Source organism: Pseudorasbora parva, chromosome 2 (genome assembly GCF_024679245.1).
Source record: "Pseudorasbora parva isolate DD20220531a chromosome 2, ASM2467924v1, whole genome shotgun sequence".
Classification (NCBI taxonomy): domain Eukaryota; kingdom Metazoa; phylum Chordata; class Actinopteri; order Cypriniformes; family Gobionidae; genus Pseudorasbora; species Pseudorasbora parva.
Window position 1 is genome coordinate 11,645,013 of NC_090173.1, and position 22,581 is coordinate 11,667,593.

A 22,581-nucleotide genomic window follows, 5' to 3' on the forward strand; every position below is an offset into this window, starting at 1 on the left:
GATTATGTAATCCATGATGTGCATTTCTCTATATAGGCGCGTTCACTACGGAGATGGTGGTCGTCAAATTAATAAGCTAAAAATAATAACCCTGACGCACACTATGGTTAACCGAGTATTAACCGCTAAGGGCCTCGGTTAACGGTTAATGAAAAACTTGAAAACGTGCAGCCCTAATCCAGAGTGTTGGGTCTTGCGTCTCTCAACTTTCTCTTCACAATATCCCACAGATTCTCTCTGGGGTTCAGGTCAGGAGAGTTGGCAGGCCAATTGAGCACAGTAATACCATGGTCAGTAAACCATTTACCAGTGGTTTTGGCACTGTGAGCAGGTGCCAGGTCGTGCTGAAAAACCAAATCTTCATCTCCATAAAACTTTTCAGCAGATGGAAGCATGAAGTGCTCCAAAATCTCCTGATAGCGAGCTGCATTGACCCTGCCCTTGATAAAACACAGTGGACCAACACCAGCAGCTGACATGGCACCCCAGACCATCACTGACTGTGGGTACTTGACACTGGACTTCAGGCATTTTGGCATTTCCTTCTCCCCAGTCTTCCTCCAGACTCTGGCACCTTGATTTCCGAATGACATGCAAAATTTGCTTTCATCCCAAAAAAAGTACTTTGGACCACTGAGCAACAGTCCAGTGCTGCTTCTCTGTAGCCCAAACGTGTCTTGACCTGGGGAATGCGGCACCTGTAGCCCATTTCCTGCACACGCCTGTGCACGGCGGCTCTGGATGTTTCTACTCCAGACTCAGTCCACTGCTTCCGCAGGTCCCCCAAGGTCTGGAATCGGTCCTTCTCCACAATCTTCCTCAGGGTCCGGTCACCTCTTCTCGTTGTGCAGCGTTTTTTGCCACTTTTTTCCTTCCCAGACTTCCCACTGAGGTGCCTTGATACAGCACTCTGGGAACGGCCTATTCGTTCAGAAATGTCTTTCTGTGTCTTACCCTCTCGCTTGAGGGTGTCAGTGATGGCCTTCTGGACAGCAGTCAGGTCGGCAGTCTTACCCATGATTGCGGTTTTGAGTAATGAACCAGGATGGGAGTTTTTAAAAGCCGCAGGAATCTTTTGCAGGTGTTTAGAGTTAATTAGTTGATTCAGATGATTAGGTTAATAGCTCGTTTAGAGAACCTTTTCATGATATGCTAATTTTCATACACGTAATCATTTGAAGCGTATTGAGTGTTTTATAAACAGCAAAAACTATGGAAAGCCTGTTTCCGCCACTAAATAAAAAAATAAAAAAGAGTAATTGCGTCCATTTATCTCAAAATTCATACTTTTTATTTCTCATAATTGCGAGATATAAAGTCAGAATTGTGACTTTATATCTCGCAATTGCGAGTTAATATCTCAGAATTGTGACTTTATATCACGCAATTTCGAGTTAATATCCCAGAATTGTGACTTTGTATAACGCAATTTCGAGTTAATATCCCAGAATTGTGACTTTGTATAACGCTATTGTGAGTTTATATCTCAGAATATCACACAATTGCGAGTTAATATCCCAGAATTGTGACTTTATATCACGCAAATGCGAGTTAATATCTCAGAATTGTGACTTTATATCACGCAAATGCGAGTTAATATCTCAGAATTGTGACTTTATATCACGCAATTGCGAGTTAATATCCCAGAATTGTGACTTTGTATAACGCAATTTCGAGTTAATATCCCAGAATTGTGACTTTATATCACGCAATTGCGAGTTAATATCCCAGAATTGTGACTTTGTATAACGCAATTTCGAGTTAATATCCCAGAATTGTGACTTTGTATAACGCTATTGTGAGTTTATATCTCAGAATATCACGCAATTGCGAGTTAATATCCCAGAATTGTGACTTTATATCACGCAAATGCGAGTTAATATCTCAGAATTGTGACTTTATATCACGCAATTGCGAGTTAATATCCCAGAATTGTGACTTTATATCACGCAAATGCGAGTTAATATCTCAGAATTGTGACTTTGTATAACGCAATTTCGAGTTAATATCCCAGAATTGTGACTTTGTATAACGCAATTTTGAGTTAATATTTTAGAATTGTGACTTTAAATTTCGCAATTGTGAGAAAAAAGTCAGAATTCTGAGATTAAAGTCACAATTACCTTTTAATTTTTTTATTTAGTGGCAGAAACGGGCTTCCGTAGAAAACAGTGTTAATTAGACTGAAATAACAGAATCAGCAGAATCTGGATGGCATCGTAAATGTTAATGGTTGTCAGTGCAGGTGACACTACATATCCTTTTTGTTTTAATACGATTTTCCCAATAAATAGGCAAGAATAAACCTGTTGTCCTCCACGATTCCTGTTCATTCCGACAACAAAGCACTTGAATCCAACAAGCTCGTAATCACGACTTTTGAAGTAGGACATTTCCGATTAAATTTTCATTAAATACAATGGGAGAGCAATTAAGATACAACATAGCAAGTGTGTGGAACTAATGAACAACCAAGGAAACTTGGGAACACATGCAAACCAGAACAGAACCAAAACACAATCAAACTAAACAAAGAGAGCATACACAATATCATATTACAAGATATATCTCGGCAATTGTTAGCACAGTGTTTTTGAACAGTTGGAATGTGCATTAATAAAGTAAATGGGGTCAGTTTTGATTTCATGTTGACTTCAAAGCGTAACGCAACTGTTTCGTATCATAGTATTACAAACAGGGATTTTTATTGGAGAAAAAAGGCATAAAGAAGTAAAGAAATATCTTGCCTTCATGGTTTTCATCATATAACGAGTGCTGAAAGGGTCTGGCAGCAGATGCAGATTGGAAAGGCCTGTGAGTGAAGCAGCTCTGATATGTGACATGTGCCGTGCGTTCAGATAAATTTGTTTCCTTTGGAAAACAGCAGCGCTCCGTGGAATTCAGACTGATTGAGTCCATTGTCTCTGCCACTAATACGCCACACGACATATTTAAGGGACAGACAGGATGAATGGCTGGTAGCCTTGGCCTCGAACTAAAGACAGAGAGAGAGATTTCCTAGCTTTCCTGAGAAGACCCAGACTGTGAAACTAGAACCCATAAATTTGCAGAGCTTCAGCGAGTAGATTGGGTAATGTTTACAAACTAAAATATTGCAAGGGAATCTATTTGTGTGCTCAAGGAAATAAAAAGCAAACCGTCTCTTCCTACGATAATTCCAATAGCACATGAAGGCAGCATAAATGCCTAAGTTAAATGTTTTTTATTTATTTATTCCTAGACGGCATAAAAAATCCAATTTACCCTGCCTTGATGTGCTATCAGACTTGCCATAAATACGACCGTCCTAGTCAGAAATTAGACATGAATGACCTCTCAAGTCGTGTGAAATTTGGAGATCATTTATGCCGCGTTCCAGGCAAACCGTAACCCGCGTTTTTCCAAACTTCTACCCAGGAAAGTGCACTGGAACAGCAGTTGTAATGGCACCAATAAAGGACGAGAGATCACCAGACCTGGATTTGACGTGAAGTAACAAAACGTTACTTTCGTTTTGTTTGGTTAAAGTCTTTTAAATGTTCCCCGGTTCCCGCCTCCTTCTTCCCCCTCGAGCATACTGTATTACAACTTCTATGTCCAAATTACCATTACACGCAACAACGATATGCCATTTGACCCATCACGTCACCACCACAGCGACGGTGCAACTTTTGTGCCTCTCGTAGCCCAGATGGAGCGAGCGTTCCAGGAGTAGCAATGGATGAAGTAAAAGTAAAGTTGGTGAGTGGAGTATATGAAATAGTTGACAACGAGTCTTTAAAGGCACAGCCTGTTTCATTAGCCCATTCATGACGCTGTTGATGTTGAAAGAGGTGCAAGATAAAAAATAAAGCATTTTAACTGGAATGATTTTAGCATGTTTGATTTATCGCGGGCACGGGTTGGGTAACGGGCCAAATATTAACAGGTCTGGGTGGGTGCGGATTTAATTTTGATATTTTCACGGATCGGATCTGGTGCTAAAGCTTGCGGGTACGGGCGGGGGCGGGTCTCCAAAAATGGACCCGCAGGGCTCTGAATCCCACGAATCACACCCGAAATAAGCGTTTATGTCCTACACTATTCAAAATAAAGGTCTAGGGATGTTAAGACTAGGGATGTTAACCGATGACCGTTTGACCGATGGTTGACCGTATCAACGTTAACCGATCAAAGTTGTCGGTTAAAAAAAAAAGTGATCTCTAAATTAGTCTATTATAGACAGTGAACTAAATGCTACTACAGTTAGCCGTCTCATTCCAAAAACTTTTTGTGTGAAGTGAACAAATCCCTCACACTCAATTTTTCATAACTCGCCTGTTTGTACTTAATAAACCAATATAAACCAATAAAAAAACAGCGGCAATGTTTCAAATGAGCTTCTAACGCTGGACAAATGCCTTTATTTTCAACACGATCACCTTGTACCCAAACCATTTAGAAAATAAGGAGCCATTTGTCCTCCGATTACAAACAAGCTCCTCGACGCCGCGTCCCGCAAACGCGGCAGGCGCGGCTCGCGGCTGTTATTTCAAATAGCGCAGCATATTTTAAACTAATCGGTTAACCGGTTTCAACCGGCTAATGAGGCTTGGTGGTCAGTCAAGAAAATGTTTAGTTTTTGCCATCCCCAGTCCCAACCTTTCTAATCAAAATTAGTTTTACAATCAGTCATAGAAGAATCAACAATATTCCACAAAGAAAAAATATCTATAACAAGGTTCTTTAAAAAATAACCCAGACACCAAAACACTGATTATAAAGAATCCGTGATGAGTCATCAAGAATCTGTTTAATCTCCAAAGTTCCGCAAAGTAACCTAACAACCACCTAGCCTCACCTTAGCAACCACCCAGAACACCCTTGCATCCACACACATCACTTTTGCAGTGCGTTTTTACATAGACAAGCGTCACATTTTCATCATAACTGAAGTTCCACCAGTAACTCTACACCCCACTAGAATGAATGTCTATATGATGATGATGATGATGATGATACTCTCAGACTAAGTGTGCTCAGTGCGTCCTGGCTGTCTCCCTGAACAATAACGCATTTGTGCCCTGAACCACCCACCCTGGCTCATTTTCCCTTCTTACTCACTGAGCCTAAAACCACATGTTCAAATATACAATACATATACCCTGACTAAATATTGATGAATCCATTTCTATCGCATGCGTGTGTGTGTGTGTGTGTGTGTGTGTGTGTGTGTGTGTGTGTGTGTGTGTGTGTGTGTTTGTAAAGGAACAGAAGAAGTGAGTCAGTGGTTTCTAGGGCCGGACTCAAAACCCCTGGTGTTGCACGTCCCGCCAAATGAGAAATGGGCTTTTCCACTTTGATTTATGCCCGTTCACACTGACCTACACGATCCTGAATAGACGGGCGTCTTCAAATTTGAGTAATTACAAGATCAAACCGGGCCCTTTTCCCCCCAGTTGTTTTGTGTGAAAATGACATTGAAGAATACGCTGCAGTATTTCGTCGTGTTACGATTTTAATAAACGACCTTCGGGAGCCAAGAAACCGCCAGGCTCCAGTAAGACTAATATTGCCGTGTAAATGACCCAGAGAAATCACAGACAACCCCTGTTGAAAAGACACCAGAGATAACAGCAGCCGGTATACAGCACAAAAACCCAGGCTCACACTCCTAAAAATAATAATAATAATAACAATAATAATTATAATAATAATAGGCCCATTTCTCCCCTCTCAGGAGAATCAAGATAAATCTGCAGAGAGCGGCGCATTCTGAAGGGTGGTTTCTTCAGAAGGACGGCTTTTCACTGCAAATATTTGGAGTATCTACTGTGTGTGTAAACTTGTTTATATTACATTGTAAGGACCAAATATACCCACAATATAATATAAACCTGTGTGTGTGTGTGTGTGTGTGTGTGTGTGTGTGTGTGTGTGTGTGTGTGTGTGTGTGTGTGTGTGTGTGTGTGTGTGTGTGTGTGTGTGATGGGTAGGTTTAAGGGTAGAGGCAGTGTGAGGCGTTAGAAAACAGTTTGTACAGTATAAAAACCATTACGCCTATGGAAAGTCCCCATATGTCACAAAAACAAATGTGTGTGTGTGTGTGTGTGTGTGTGTGTGTGTGTGTGTGTGTGTGTGTGTGTGTGTGTGTGTGTGTGTGTGTGTGTGTTGAAAGAAGTGTAATGATGGTGTGTGAGATGGTTTAAGCTCAACCACAACTGTCCTAATACGTCTGCTGTCCACTCAATCACTCTCACAGTGTTTCTTCATGCATTAAAAGTCAGGTAAATCAATGCATTAAATTGCAATGAAACTATTTTTAAGTTTCCTGTGTTGGCAAACTTGTAATTTTCTAGGCCAAAATGTATTGCATGAGCAAACTGAAATTGTATTGGAGCAACACTACCGTTCAAAAGTTTGGGGTCAGTGAGAAAGAAATAAAGGTTTTTACCCAGCAAGGATGTATTAAATTGATCAAAAGTGGCAGTAAAGATATTTATAATGTTACAAAAGATTTCTATGTCAAATAAATGCTTGAATTTTCTAGAGCCCGACGATTTTATCGGCCGATATAAGCCTGTCGCAGATATCAGCATCAGCATATATTAGGGGTGTGACGAGACACTTATCTCACAAAATGAGAACGAGATGAGGTTTTTACACAGTATTTTTTTTAAAGAAATCCTCAATGATGACTAGAAAAATGTTTTAACTCCTCATCTTTTAATGAATATAATTTCAGTATATATTATATATATATATCACTTTTTACTCCTTAAAGCCGCACTTGGCTACTTTTGTCGTAAGCTCTGTCCTCCTACAACAGGGGATGCCATCGCGCGTGCATTTGTTGACATGACAGCCCTGATAGCCCTGAGCTAGTGATGCGCGGGTCGTCTCATAACCTGCGGACCCCGTATGTCTATTTAATGGTCGCGGGTGCGGGCGGGTTGTAAAAATAAACACAGTGGTGCGGTGCGGGCCAAATAACTTCATAAAAGCGTCCCGCGGGTCGGTGCAGCACTAACAGTTCCCCTGAACACTGCAAGAGGAGTTCAGAGTTCTTCTGGCGGCGCGTGTGAAATGTCTTCATCCCAGGTACAGTCAGTGGCATATGTTTCATCATGTCATATGAATATAATTTCATGGGTTTTATTTTTTTCAAACGCCAAATAATCACGATGCTCACGTTTACAAGCCAGCATCATTATAGTAGTCTATTGGTTACCGTTTTCCAGAATCTATATGATACTTCAGTTCAATGTTTGAGTGGTAGCTCACCGTAACAAGCAGGACGGCATCGGTCGGGCACGCCTCCTTCAGCTCACGCCAACGAGCAAACTCTGGTCACATGCTGATCCTCGTCCTGCCTTTAATCCCATCACTTTTTCATTTCCTCTTATTGCCTTCCTCCAACAAAACCTTTTCTTTCTTATTTGTCTGTGCTGCTTCGGACATGACTATATTATCCGACGAACAAAGTTGGGCTCGCACGTCCGAATGTAAGGAAGTGTGTGTGTTGGTGGAAGTGACGTATATGCCGTAAAGCAGTCGAATTTTGTAGTTCTTTTTGTTCTCGGGTTACTACCCGAAACCCGAAGTTTAAAAGTACGATTAAAAACGATACAGACCCCATCAGGCTATGGCAGACGTGTCATTCAACCTATTGTAAGTCGATTTATCATCACAAGAGTCTTAAAAAATATATTATGAAGGTTGAAAAGTTACCTAGTGCTGCTTTAATATCAGTATCGGCATCGACCCCCAAAAACCCATATCGGCTGGCCTCTAGAATTTTCTATTCATCAAAGAAACCTAAAAACAAAAATGTATCTCAGTTCCCTCAAAAATATTAACCGTTTCCAAAACTGATAATAATCATAAATGTTTCTTGAGCATCAAATCCTCATATCAGAATGATTTCTGAAGGATCATGTGACACTGAAGACTGGAGGAATGATGATAAATACAGCTTTGATCACAGGAATACATTACACTTTAACATATATTCACATATTCATATTATATGTATTTAAATTGTAATAATATTTCACAATATTAGTGTTTTTACTTATTTTGGTTAAAGAAAATGCAGCCTTGGTGAGCAGAAGAGATGTCTTTCGAAAAAAAAATTTTTAACTTTTAAACTGTAGTGTAGATTTGAAACATATTTTTACACATTGTAAATGTCAGAATACTTTTGGATTAGTGAAGTTTAAAATGTCCTAATGCCAGCTGTTACAACTTAAAAAAACACCATAATTGTGACCAGTAACTATTTATAAATACCTTTTTCCTGGCTAAACTCGATATTTGAGTTGGAAAGATTTGAGTTGAGTTTACTCAAAAAAGTAATTTGTCCCTTTTTTTTTTAAGTTTACATTGCATTTTTCTCAAGCGTCTATCTCTTTTGTGTGTGTGTGTGTGTGTGTGTGTGTGTGTGTGTGTGTGTGTGTGTGTGTGTGTGTGTGTGTGTGTGTGTGTGTGTGTGTGTGTGTGTGTGTGTGTGTGTGTGTGTGTGTGTGTTCTGTTTAATTTCTGCAATTAAACCAATTACAAACAAAAACACACTGTTCCAAGAAAACCCACAATTGCCATCGAAACACCTCTTGGGAATCTGTGCTAATTTTAAATGTAAAGATAAAAAAAAATAGAAAGTGAGACAGGAAAATGAGGGCAGTGATAGTTCTTACAAACAAAAACAGGCTGAAAAAGTTGCGTTGTTGAATGGACAGTGAACTAAAAAAAAACATTAGACATAATCTAAGAGTTCATCAGACCTATAGATGACAATCAACATTCAACGGACACAGGTCGAAATTTGCTATTCATGGTCTATATAAATATATATATTTTATGCGTTTCATTAATCAGCATTCAGGAAATATCCACGTGACATTGATCTCTGATAACATCAAACAGCTAACCTAGTACTTTTGCTAAGTGATCAATCATTAAATAATATTTACCAAAATTCTCTTCATTCCTCAGTCTGGACCGAAGGCTTCAGATGTTTGTTTGCCAATTTAACTGGCAGGCTTTGGGCCTTAATTGGCCGTATATACGTCTTAGCTGAGCTACAAAACGACTATTGTGAAAATCTCCGGGCAGACGTCGTTTATTTGTCTGCAGATCAGCGTGTGTAAATGATCTGAGCTGGAGTGTGATGATCTGCGATGAGTTTATAACGGATCTGAAGCCGGAACCTGACCTTCTCTGAGAGAGAATAAATAAAGGCTTAAGCTGGTCCTGAGAGGCCGTTCCTCAGGGTTTACGGGTGTAATCGCCAAGCGGTTGGTGGCTGGTCACGGTGCGTCAAGGTCCGGCGCTGGGGTTTACTAGCTGCCGGACGGTTTATTGAATTCCAGTTCCATTCACAGACAGCTTTACTGTTGGCTCCGACCTGAGCACACTCAATAACAAACAGCCACAGTAGAGCTGTTTACAGTCTGAGCTCTCACTGCCCACCCTCATAACAACACAAACCCCCATTCTCACTCTCTCAGACGTCCTACCTACACACTCAATACATTTTGTTTTTTTATTTTATTTAACCAGGTTAGTCTCGAGATATAGAATCTCTTTTTCAAGAGAGACCTGGCCAAGATAGCAGTACAAATTAAATCATACAATCACAAAAACACACACACACACACACAAAAAGGAAAAGACAAGTGCATTTCAATTAAATAAAAGTGACAATTAATTAAACAATTATATGAGTGGATGGAGTCATGTTCAATAGATTTAAAATAACCTGTGAACTCATTTAAGGAAATTAGACTCTGTAGTTTAAGTTTTTTCTGTAGGTCATTCACACTACAGAGTCTACTTTCATTAAAGGTGCACTAAGTAGTATTTTTTCAGTAAAATATCCAAAAACCACTAGGCCGGTGTTATATATTTTGTTCAGTTGAGTTCTTACAATATCCCAAATGTTTCCAACTATTTGTAAATTGTGAGAAAATTGCTATTTTAACCGAGGACCAGGACGTGTCAGCATAGCGTTTGAGGGAGTCGCCTGTCAATCGCGTCATATCTGCGCTACCCTCGGTTTTATTCTGGAGAAGCGCTTTTCTCTCAGCAGTGTGAACATGTCACAGCAGCGCCGAGCGAACGCACAGAGGAACGTCATAGCATAATTTTATAACATCATTTATCATAACACATAGCTGCTTTACCTTAGGCCATCCTTAAAAATATTTTGGTTTGCAGTAACAGTAAAAAATTAAAAAAGGGTCGGTAGGTAGGTCTATATTTTTTTTTTCAAATTTTAATACAAAAAAAAATGTACATTTTTGGTGATGGTGATTACGTAGGTATGAATTTAAACAAATTGGCATATAGTGACATCACTGACTGGGTCTTCAAGCCGTGCCTTCGGGCGTGTAGGCTAATTGCAGGCTATATAGACCACAAACAAATTGAAATATTTGTCAAAAACATGTTTATTGCATAAATTTCAGGTGCATTCTTTAAGAAAAATGTCCAACCACCAGCTAGCTGTCATTGACTCAAAGCTGTCAACCCTCCCTTTTTTTCCGGGTTTCTCACTTATTTTAGCTCTTTTCCCGCTGTCTTCCCGTTTTAGTATTTTCCCGTGATATGTTTCTTATTTTTACGCTCGATTGTGTTAACTCAGAACACGCAACTATCTGTGTCTCTGAAGTGGCTTGCACTTCTTGCCAGACCAACGCATCTGGTGATATAGACTAGTGCATTTGAATATTAAAAAGCAAAAAGTTGTTTTTATGAATTCAATTAATTAAGTAGCCATAACCAGCTATTCAATCAAGAGCAGTGAGTGAGTCCTTATCTTTTGTTTGACAGAAAGCAGTAAAGGCTACTGCCCCTTTAAGACCTAATACAGAGCTATGCATCGTCTTTCTCAACTGTATAAAGTTCTCTTAAGGGATATAGACTGTCTGATGGATACTCATCAAGATCGACATGTTGACATACTTTTTGTGTGAGTTTATCCGTTCAAACGCAAGACTTGAAAGAACTCAATATTTGCGCGCTGTTATGAGACGTGCGCGCGCTGCGCACAGAGACAGATCTTCTCTCACTGCAGAGGGTTCTCATTCGCGTCTTCTGGCGAATATACTGAGTAGCTGCGTTTCCATTACAGATTTGCGAAAAACTTTTGCGATATTTCTTAAATGTCGATAAAAAACTGTTGCGAAATGACAGCGTTTCCATAGCTGCAGTTATGCGACTAAAACATATTACTTTCCTCTCGCGATAGGTCATTCCAAAATGATGGCACTTGGTAGGTTTGTATATCCCATCCATCACACTAGCCATTATTATTATTGGAAGGAGACATATGTTATCCAAGCATTAATGGCAAGGAAAGCCCCTTAGTTTACTTAAGCGGCACGGATATGAGGTGTGTGTGTGTGTGTGTGTGTGTGTGTGTGTGTGTGTGTGTGTGTGTGTGTGTGTGTCAGATCTGCTTCAAGATCTTCATGATAATGTGGCATTTCTGTGTTTAGCATCCAGTATTACTGTAATCCTATTGTCTTTTATGAGTTTAATAAAAAGCTCCGTCTCGTCTTCTCTCCAAACCGAACCATCATCTGTAAATAATGATCGACTTTTACGCGCGCCAGGTTGACGCGAGTAGAGCGAAATGTTTGAATTTGCATGGTAACTCAAATGTTTGTTGGTTTTTTTTGTTTTTGTTTTTACCACTTTCGTTATTTTGGCTAGATATTTCATTTGATGGGCATGTGAATTGAATTTAGAAATGCTTTGGAAAAGAAAAAAATGGCATTTAATAAACGAAATAATTTTTTTAAAATGAAGACCGCGTTTGGAGTGAGTGCATGCAAAATAATTAATTCCCTGAGTCCACAAATAAAAATAGACAGTTTATAGTTTATAATTATGTCTTGAACTTATCTGTATAGCTAAAAATGACAAGAGTATTGTGAATTGTTTCATCTCTCTTGAGATGAAGGAAAAAATGAGAACGTCGGCGCTTTTATCGGCCGTGGGTTAAAAAAAAACATAGCCTAACTACGAAACTAAATAGGCTATGTTTAGGACTAAACATTAGCCTGTTATATTATTATTTTAATTTATATGTTCATTATGAAAAGTGAGCAGCATGAGTAAGAATCGCAATATGTTTGTGACCTGGGGAGTCACATGATTTTGATCACTTCGAGTTTTATTTTCTAGAAAGTCTTTCTTAATTTTTTTTTCGTTTTGTATAAATTGTATTTTTATTTTTATCGATGTTTCATAAATTAATTGCCTGTTTATTAAATAAGAAGCAAACTAAGATCGTCTGGAATGGATTGACGTGCGTAACTGGCCTGTTTCCTCTGCCTTTGAGTAAGGCTGAAACTATAGGCTATCTCTTTCTGTTTTAATACATTTCTTGAATATATGTCTTAATTACAGTATATATAGCCTGTAGTCCTTATTAGGAGAAAATATATGTCCTTTTAACTACATTATCTTTACGGTGTGGAATTGAGTGGGAAATAAAATATATAGGCCCTATGTTGCAGCAATGCGTCACCGCAGCAGGTGACCTGTAAATGCGAAAAAACCGTTTCCATTGCAGTTTTGCGAAAATGTCCTTTTTCGAATTGCCTGAAAAACCACCTCATGAGAGCGTAAAAACTTTTTTGCGATATATGGGAGTTTTTGCGAAATTGCCGCGTTTCCATTAGGCGTGTTTTCAATTCGCAATTTCAATATGCGCAATTTGAAGGGTAATGGAAACGCGCCTAGTGATGATGGCGAAAATGACTGGTCATACGGCAGCACTCGCATGCATTGAACACAGTTTACAAAGATAGACCGTTTTGCCCATGTTTTCTTTTATTATCGCTGTTGTAGTGCACGTGTATCCATCGACAGAACCATACATAAAGCATTATTTTTCAAGTTACAACCTGTGCCGCCGCTCCCACCACGCGCTGGGGTTGAGCAGAACACACGCTACCCATAGCAACGCGTTATGACAACGACATTTCAGACTGACAGAGACAAGATAAACGGCTTTTCCGCCATTTGTTACTGTTTTGTACACGTTGTTATATTAATTATAATTCAAAATCTGTTTTATTCGCCACAATATAGTAATAATAAATGTTGAGAGGGGCCCTTTTGATTCATTTTCAAAAAGGGCAGGGGCTCAAACTAAGCCCTCCCCTCTGCAGTGCACTTGCCTGGTGTGTGTAACGTGTCCATGGTCCTGACTCCTGTCACACAATGCGGCGAAATCTCCGACAGGGCTTTAACAGTCTAACGTTACAGTGAATGAGAGTATGAGCCGAGCCGAAACGAACGCACGTGCAGGCCATAGTGTGACATCCGTTAACCATAGTGTAAACATAGATGACGTCACGGGTTTTTCTATAAACGAAAGAACGTAGCCTTCGTTTGTATGGCCCAGGCAATTTATACATTTATAATACTTACTAAAATATAATTCATATTATTTTATTACTGTTGTATTAGTTGTTTGAAAAGTAAAAAAAGAAATTGGTCGGTCTTAAAGCCAATTTACAACCGGCAAGTCGGTCGGACTAAAAGGAAAAAAAAATAAAAAATTGAGTCGGCCCTAAATTGACAGGGTCGGTCGGGTTACGGCAAACAAGAATATTTTTAAGGATGGCCTTATAATCATGACCGGAAAAAGCGGAAGCGCGCACCAGACGACTGTGTCCCGTCCCGTCATAATAAAAGTCCCGGTGTTCGGTGTGTTTGTGTAACAATTGCTCCAGCGGCCGTGCTCAGCTCCACAACACTCGGTCCTGCTCTGCTTCACTACAGTAACGTTAATAACCGCATCCATCAACATGATTTCTGCCCGAGTCCTATTTTCCACCGGCTGTGAGGTGAAGACCACATGTCCCAAGATGCTGCGCTCACACTTGGCGTCATCAAACTACGCCTTTGTTTAGAATAGGCGCCCTCCAGTGGATGGAAAGCTGCATAGTGCACCTTTAAATGAGTTCATTTAACACTCTTAGAATTAAAAAAGCTCCCATGGGGTTCTAAATGGAATCCTACGGTTCTTGACTCAATTTTAAAGAACACTTCATGCCAAAAAGGTAGGAGAAATGTCACAAAAAAAAAGGTGTCATGAACTGGCTTTTAAAAAAAATGTATACTGTTGTCTGAGGTCAACTAATGAAGTTTGTTCGTTTTTTACATTCAAAAACATCATAACTAATAAGTAATAGGCTATTTTCTACACTGGTTTTGAGGCTCTCTCCTGAACGCTGGGTTCTGATGGGCGTGTCACTGGAGACTTGGAAGTTTACGCTCACGGCTGGGATTGGAGAAGATTTGCATATTTAATGAGCTTCAGCTCCGCTGTCAGTCCACGTGATGGAGAGGAGAGATGAGGGAGAAGCGGAAACCAGAATGGTTCTCTCGACCACAGGGCTCGTAAACGTCTATCAGACAAACACAATGTTTTCTTTCTCATCCACACGCGATTGATTGGACTATTATTTTTATATTACACATCCACACAGCCCACAAGATTGGACGATATAAGCGTGAACCACGCGCCGCCCTTCAGATGTCAATGAGAGAGAGAGAGAGAGAGAGAGAGAGAGAGAGAGAGAGAGAGAGAGAGAGAGAGAGAGAGAGAGAGAGAGAGAGAGAATAGCAGAACAAGAACGTAATATAATGAGATTGATCGGCCTGCCGGGCTTTGCGAGCCCTGGCCCATACGTGTCTGAGTCCAGCGTGCTAAAGGTATGCTCTGTTAGACTCGTACACATAAACCAAACCATCTATAACAATGCAGTACTATTACATATAAAAACACGTTTTACTCACATAAGTGTGTTGCACCATTCCTGTCGGATCCAAATCCAGCAGCGACCGGAGATTGGTTAACAAACGATCCCGCAGTGAAATGAAGTGAAGATGTCTTCCCCACGTGAGCTGGAACTTAAATTAAATTAATTTAAATTAAAAAATAAAGTTCAACCACTCATTCCTAATATTAGGAACAGAAGAAAGCTTATGCACATGCAGCGACTGTGTTCTTCCACAACCAGGAATAGCGCAATATCTTAATCTTCCTCCGCATTAAATTGTTGTTGACCAGCTGCTAGCACAAGCCCTCCATGAGTCGGTGGGTGGGGCTATTGAACTACATGTGCTCATTATGTAGAGGCGTGTTTCTACATTATTCTGTAGAGGCTTGTTTCGTTGTGCACTGACGTCAGTATAAAGCACAGGACCGTTTGCTGAGCCTGGTGTCTATAAAAGCTTTTCGTTGACTTACAAGGAAGTTTTCAGCTCTGAAACTTAGATGATATTCTTAGGGTGTTTTCACATCTGAAAGTCCGCACCAAGGTCCGAACCAAAGTCCGTGTTTTGATACATTGTATCCGTTTGGTTAGTTTTGGTTTGCTTTACATTGCAGTTATGCAAGCGCACTAAAGAACTTTACATGACGCTACATCTGAACATTGATTGGTTTGTTAGCGGACGTGCGTCTAAATTCAGCGGCTAACTTTGACAAGAATGAATGAACAGATGCATATCATTGCCAATACTGTTAATATTATAGCATTACTATCTGCAGCACTAACTACACTCGAGGCAATTTCAAATTCACCAAATGAACGCTGTGCAAACATTTTATCGGCGCTGACAGGAAATGAGGAGGTCTCATAAATAAACCGAACCTCAGCATATAGGCTACTTGTCTCATAGACATAAGATTATATATTATATATATATATATATATATATATATATATATATATATATATATATATATATATATATATATATATATATATATATATATATATAATTATATAGATAAAGCTCAAAAATAGTCAAGCAAAGCACAATGTTCACGCAAGCTGACTACACAAGCGGTTCTGTTTAAAATGCTGCACGCTCCATCACTGCATGTACTGTAAATTTAACCTGTTTTTTTCACTAATCCTGCCACCAGTACTTCCTGTAAATGGTCTGAAAGTCCAAACTTTACAGAAAATGATTTCACACAAGAAACGAACCGAACCTTTGTTCAGTTTGGTCCGGACCGAGACTACCTCTTTTCGTCGGACCAAATTTTGCCTGTTTGGTCCGGACCGTGGTCGGAGGGAGGTTTCACACCTGTAATTTTTAGTCGCACCAAACTGAAAAGTCCGAAAATCCGGACCAAACAAGGTAGATGTGAAAGCAACCTTATATTACCATGGCCTTTTATATATCAAAAGCTCAAGGAAAACTTGATTCCTCACCCCTTTAATTGGAATTTTGCATGCTCAAAGTCCACTGTGACCGCAGCTTTAAACGAAAAACGAATGAATGCAAACGTACATGTTCTGAGAAACATTTGAGTTCGAATTGAGATCTCTGCCTTTTGCCTGCACACTTTTGAAACTCTAGAGAGACACACAGGAGTTATTTTTCACAGGGGAAACATCTGAGAAGCAAGAGACTTAAAGGCCTCCATTTAATCTCATTATTGTGCTCTTGGAGAAACGCTTGAGACATGAATGAGATCTGAGTGATTTCCCAGTGGGAAGTGTGTGTTACAGTAGCAGACGGCTGCGGTCTGAGCTCTGCAAGTAAAAACAGCCGTCTCGTGTTTTCTCCGGCCGCAGGAGTAATGATATAATGGAGGTATGGGGTCCCTGTGGGATCCGTCCTGCAGCATTTAAAGGACGAGCAGCAGCGACAGAGACGTTCTTCTGTAATCACTTGAAATAGCTGCAATCAGACGGCGTGCCAGCTCGTATATTTTCTGCATTATGTATTTACAGAGGAGACACCGGAGAAAATGACTCTAGTGGCACATCTCAAATGACAACCTTAAAAAGAGAAAAGCTCTATATATTCACATACAGATGCTAAGAGAGACTCTAATGCCCCCTTCTGGAGGAAGAGGACTCAACTTTCTCAGTAATCCTACTTCCTCTGCCTCATTTAAGGTACCTCAGTTCAAACTCAGGGACTGAATTTAAAAAAAATCAAAGCATTCTCATTTCAATTTTGAATGGCGTTTCAATGACGTCCAACTTATTATAAATACTACCTTAACCCTGTAAAGCCTGACATAGGAAAAACAAAATGTTTTGAAATGGAACAGTTTATTGAAAAAAAAAAATTTTTTGTTGAGTATCATATTTTATGGCTCATATAGTGAGAATATGGAGCTTGAGGCAGAAACACCTCAATTTTATTAAGAGGCAAAAATATGACATTGGTGCAGTTGATATTCAAATGGCCAAAAAGTATGATGCAAATCTGATGCTTTTAATATAAATCAATTTGATCTTAATAACGTTACTATTAATTATTAATAAAGGATTCAACAGCAACAACATATACAAACGTTACTGTGCATGCGCGCTTTTGTGGCCCAAACTTAACTTCCCAAAGACGCCCGCAAAGAATCAATAATAACAGAGGCAGCATTATCTTTCTTATGCACTATCATCTTTCATTTTAATTTTGCAACATTATCTTAATTTATGTTTTTATTGTTTTAGCATGTTTAGTATAAACAATAAATAATTATTAAAATAAATTAAAAATAAAATAAATTAATTATTAGTGATGAACACCTGCTCATAACAAGTATATTTATATTTTGATAGTGGCATAATCATCATGTAGTTAACAGATCATTCTTAGCCTAATCTTTGATTATATTTATGTCACAACATAACCAGCAACACCTGGTTTGGATACATTTTTAATCTTGGTTTGTCTCAGACACAATCTAATATTACAAACTAAAACTTAAGCAAACACTGATCACCATGAACTAAAAAGGTGACTCTTCGATTCAGTGATTTTGTTTGTTAACAGCAGGTGTTCATCACTAATGGCCAATCATTACTCAATTAATTATCTCTAACTTAAACAGTGTTTCAGTGTTTTTGTTAAATCCTGTACTTTCCATTCAGTGACAGTTGAGCTGTTTAAAAAAGATGGCGTCCAAAAGTTGCGTTTGCTGGTCAGTTTGTTTGTAAATGTATTTTTTTTACCAATATTTTCCACTTCTGATGTCATTTCTAGGGAGAAATTACTAATGTAGTAATTAAATATGTATTTAGTTCTCACTAAAGGGCGCTCTGTTTTACTGAATATTATTAAACTGTTACAATGCCTTAGAAATCTGTCCGAAATTAGTTTCGTGAGGTGCCTTCATGTACAAAACACTGCCTTACAAGCCATTGCCTGAAAAGGAGATCGGGCGCGTCTCAATCATCTTACTAGTCCACTAGTCAGGGCACATTGTGAGAAAGATTCGCTTCACGATCGCAGAACTGCAAGAACCGCCAGCTGAAGAATAAAATTTGTTTTATGCGTCTGTGGGGTACAATCTGAAAGAGGCTCATGCCAATAACACAAAAGCTGATTGGCTGCCATACAAGATGTATGTTTGTCTAATTTGTAGTTGTAATAGAGCGAACAATAGTTGGACTAGCGAAAGAAAAAACTACAAGACCACGGAATAAGACCACGCGCTGCGGGAGGTGGGAGCATTTCAATGAGGTAGCGTTATTGCCTTAAATTCTTAGTGTTAAATGTATGACTTTTTATGACCCCACGGAAACCCTGTACTTGGATAAAAATAACTTACAGGGGTAAAAATTGTGAAGGATTTTGAAGTGAATATCTTTAACCTTATTTGGTATTACAAAGTTTTTATGAGCAGACCATTACCTAAACATAAATAAGGATAAACCTGTTTCCAAAAACTCAATTGCTTTAGGAGCAATATTCTGGCTAGCGTTAGTGAAGCGATCAGGGGAAAACTTCACCATGTTTACTAACTGAAAAAGGGTCTATAGCAAGCCTGCAGTATCCCTCTCAGAAACTGAAGCTGTCGCGCCTCCATCGCCCCCCGGTGGCCGGTCCCAGTATAGTCTGATGCTATAAAAATGGGGTGTGGGACGTCATGATTGACAGCTGAGATCGACGTCTTCTCTGAGTGAAGTTGTCGCTGAGGCACTAACAGACTTTTTTCGGGATTTTTGGGAGCAGATTGGAGCTTTAGCTTTAATTTCTACATTTCCATAACTGTTTATTTCACACCAACATAATTAATTGTTCTGCATCTGAGAGTGTGGGCGGGCTTTTGATACCGCGGCTCTATTTCCAGCTCTACTTCCTGCTCTCTACTGCGCAACTCCTGTCCCGAAATCGCTACTGAGCAGTCTCGGCCCCAAGATGTCAGCGCCGTGCAGGCCGCCTGAAAGCTTCAACTGTGGCAAGCAGAAACAGATGATGTCGAGTCGTCCACATTTTTTTTACGGTCTATGGTCCATAGGCCTTCATTTTGTATCTCGAATAAAGCAGGATCTTCCCAGCAGAATGATGAATGTAATGCAAACATCCCCTTAAACAGATCCCACTGACCCAAATGGAACAAAAACACGGTTCTATCATAAAGAGTCAATAGTCTGCTGAGTTAAAGAACAACATCTCTGTATGTTTCCCACCAAATCAGCAGTTCAACCCAGAAGTCTTTGCCACACATATGTCCTGCCAAGAGCAAGTCAAATATGCCATGTTTGTACAGCGAAAGTTCACGTCACAAGTGAATTCTGAGCGTAAGTACAAACTCATATATTAAGTGGTGTTTTCTGAGGCAGGCATCACTACTGTCATCCTTGGGCCCTTGGGTGATGCTATTGGCTGCAGTTTAATACAGCTTATTTGGCTTAGCACATTGCGAACTGGTTAGCCTACTTTATACTGTATACTGTTAAAGGGTTACTTCACCGCTTTTTCATATTAAACTATGTTATTCCCTTAACTAAAACGAGTTGATACATACCTCTCTCGTCTCAGTGTGTGCTCTTAATCTCTCTGACGCACAGTGACGATCTGATAGCATTTAGCTTAGCCCACTAAGCCCAGTTCATTCACTATGGAACCAAACAGAGATCAAGTTAGAAGTACCAAACACCTCCATCTTTTCCCTATTTAAATAAAGTTACACGAATAGTTGAACGATCAAGTATGGTGACAAAATAAAACGTGGTACTTCTCTAATCGGCTTAAAAAGGAGAACTATAATGTATGGCGGAATAGCACTTCTGAGTACTTCGGCTCGGCACAGTAAAAAGTCCCGGCCGAAACATCTTCCCTCACACCTCCCCCTCACTCTCTCATTTCTGTCAATAGGGAGATTTTCCTTTTTAATCCGATTAGAAATGCGCCACATTTTATTTTGTCATCATACTTGATCGTTCAACTATTGGACCTATTTAACCTATTTAGGGAAAAGATGGAGGTGTTTGGTACTTCTAAAGGCCGGAACACACCAAGCCAACGATCGGCCGTCGGGCAGTTTTTGTGCGTCGGCCAACTAAGTTTCCTCGGTGTGTTCCACATGGTTCCACATCGTCGGCTGGCGTTGGTCCTCGTCGGCTGTTTTTCAGCCGATTCGACATGTTAAATCGGCGTCGCCGCATGTCGGGCAGTCGGGATATATGATCGTTCTGATTGGCTGTTCAGCTAGCGAACCAGAGCACGAGAAAATAAAAACGGAAGTGACGAAGCAAGTAAACGACGGAGTCAAGAGGGAACACACAGAACGCCTGTCTCATTTGTTTATTTTCCTCATTCCAATACACGTGAATATTGTTAAAAGATATGGCTGTGTGGACGAGGCAAGTGAGGACGAATTGATCAGCATGATCCAGGAAAGGCCGGCTTTGTATGACATTACAGAAAAATGTTAACGTTATGTCAACTGTGTGGCGAAAGCAGACCTGTGGCGTGAGATCGCAAATAAACTTGTCATGTCAGGTAAGATTTCCTTTTTTGCAATAGTTTTTTCTTCTTCAGTAGTCCATATTTAAAAAAAAAACTGCATGTTAGATTGTTGTGTGCAACTTTCATCTTTGCACAGCAGTTAATTTCACATTCAAAATGCACTAAAGATATCAAAACACTTAATGCATGTCTTCATGTCCAAAAGCAATGATAAATCCACAGTTTAGCCCTCATATATTTCGGTTGTACTAACTGTGTGGAGAGTTTTGCAAAAGTGACCTAAATGTATTGAGAAATGTGTTCTAGCGACTGTAAAAAAAATGCTGTCATCCAGAATACATCCAGTTAAAAGAAGAACAAAAATGAACATTACAATAGCCATGAAATTGACATAACTCAGCGTAATGTTTTTTTTTTTTTTTGTCCCTCCTCAGAGAAAGAGCTCAAGAAGCGGTGGGATTCATTGCGAACCCAGTACATGTGTTACAAGAAACATGGACCCTCAGGAAGTTCTGGAGCTCAGAAGACTCACCTGCAGTTTCTAGAACCTCACACAAAAAGGAAGGAGTGCACCTCAAATCTAACTATCAGGGTACACACACACACATATATATGTGTGTGTGTGTGTGTGTGTGTGTGTGTGTGTGTGTGTGTGTGTGTGTGTGTGTGTGTGTGTGTGTGTGTGTGTGTATATAATTATTTTATTTATTTTTTCTTTCCATTTGAACAAATGAACATTTTGCTTTTGGTAAAGTGGCCAATGAATGTTCAGATGGGTCTATTTACAAGTAATTCAACAAATCAACTTCCACAATGTGCATCTGAATAGATCCATTTAGCCAATTTGCAGGGTATTGTTTTAGCTATGCCCTGTTATTGTTATGGGTTATTGGTGAACAAGTGTAAGAATCTATTGTATCACATTGTTCACATTTTGATTGTGTCTTTAAGGAACCTTTTTCTGAAAGTGAATCCTGTTCACCCTCAGATGGTACCAACAGTGACACCTGGATTGGCACCCGTGAGGAGCCCAGCTTCATTAAGGCTGAGCTACGGCCCAGTACACCCTTGGCTGAATCTACCTATATAGCTACTTTTATAGCTATTCTCTATATAGCTTTTTGTGCCCATTGTACTGAACATTGGAAAATAAAAAACTTTGACTTTGGGTACTTGCATTCACAGTTCTTTATGTAAAAAAGGATCACAAAACACAAGATGATGCAGAATTCCAACCCTTATTTTGCTATTTGACATCTAACTAGCAGAGTAAATAAACACATCTTTATTGATGTTTTAATTTAAGAATAAATAGATTTTCAATTAATAGAGACATCTTTTCATTATGTGTTACTTCCACAATATAATGTTATCAAAGTGCAATATCTGTAAACTAATAGTTAGCATGGTTACTGTCAGTTAAGTTCAGTGTATGGTTTAGTGTTACATTATTTTCATTAACATTTCTGTGCCACTGGAGATTTCATTTCCAAACTGCTGTTATGTGATGTGCAAGAAGCAGCATGATATCATTTTGCAGAAATGTCACCATAGGCATGTTTCCAATGAAAACAGACTACTGCCACCAGCTGGGACGGAAAGGTATTTCCTCTAACGCAGGCGCAGAACGGACGCGCTATTGGCCGTCTGATGTCGAGCGTTGGCTTGGTGTGTCAGGGCAACTTTGGACCGCTTTGGACCCAAGACGCTGCCGACGTGAGCCAACGTGAGCCGACTCAGCAGTTTGCTTTCGTCGCCACTAGTTGATCGGCGTCGGCTTGGTGTGTTCCTAGCTTAACTTGATCTCTGTTTGGTTCCATAGTGAATAAACTGGGCTTAGTGGGCTAAGCTAAA

At 39.6% G+C, this 22,581-nt stretch overlaps 1 protein-coding gene across 2 annotated transcripts in view; it reads right to left on the reverse strand.

Moving 5' to 3' along the window:
• Nucleotides 1-22,581, reverse strand: part of LOC137050243 (uncharacterized) — a 189,858-nt gene that overhangs the window by 161,483 nt on the left and 5,794 nt on the right. For both annotated transcript variants that reach the window (XM_067428750.1, XM_067428749.1), the window contains exon 2: nucleotides 14,800-14,913. The gene's annotated coding sequence lies outside the window, so the exon portion shown is untranslated. The remainder of the gene's footprint in view (nucleotides 1-14,799; nucleotides 14,914-22,581) is intronic.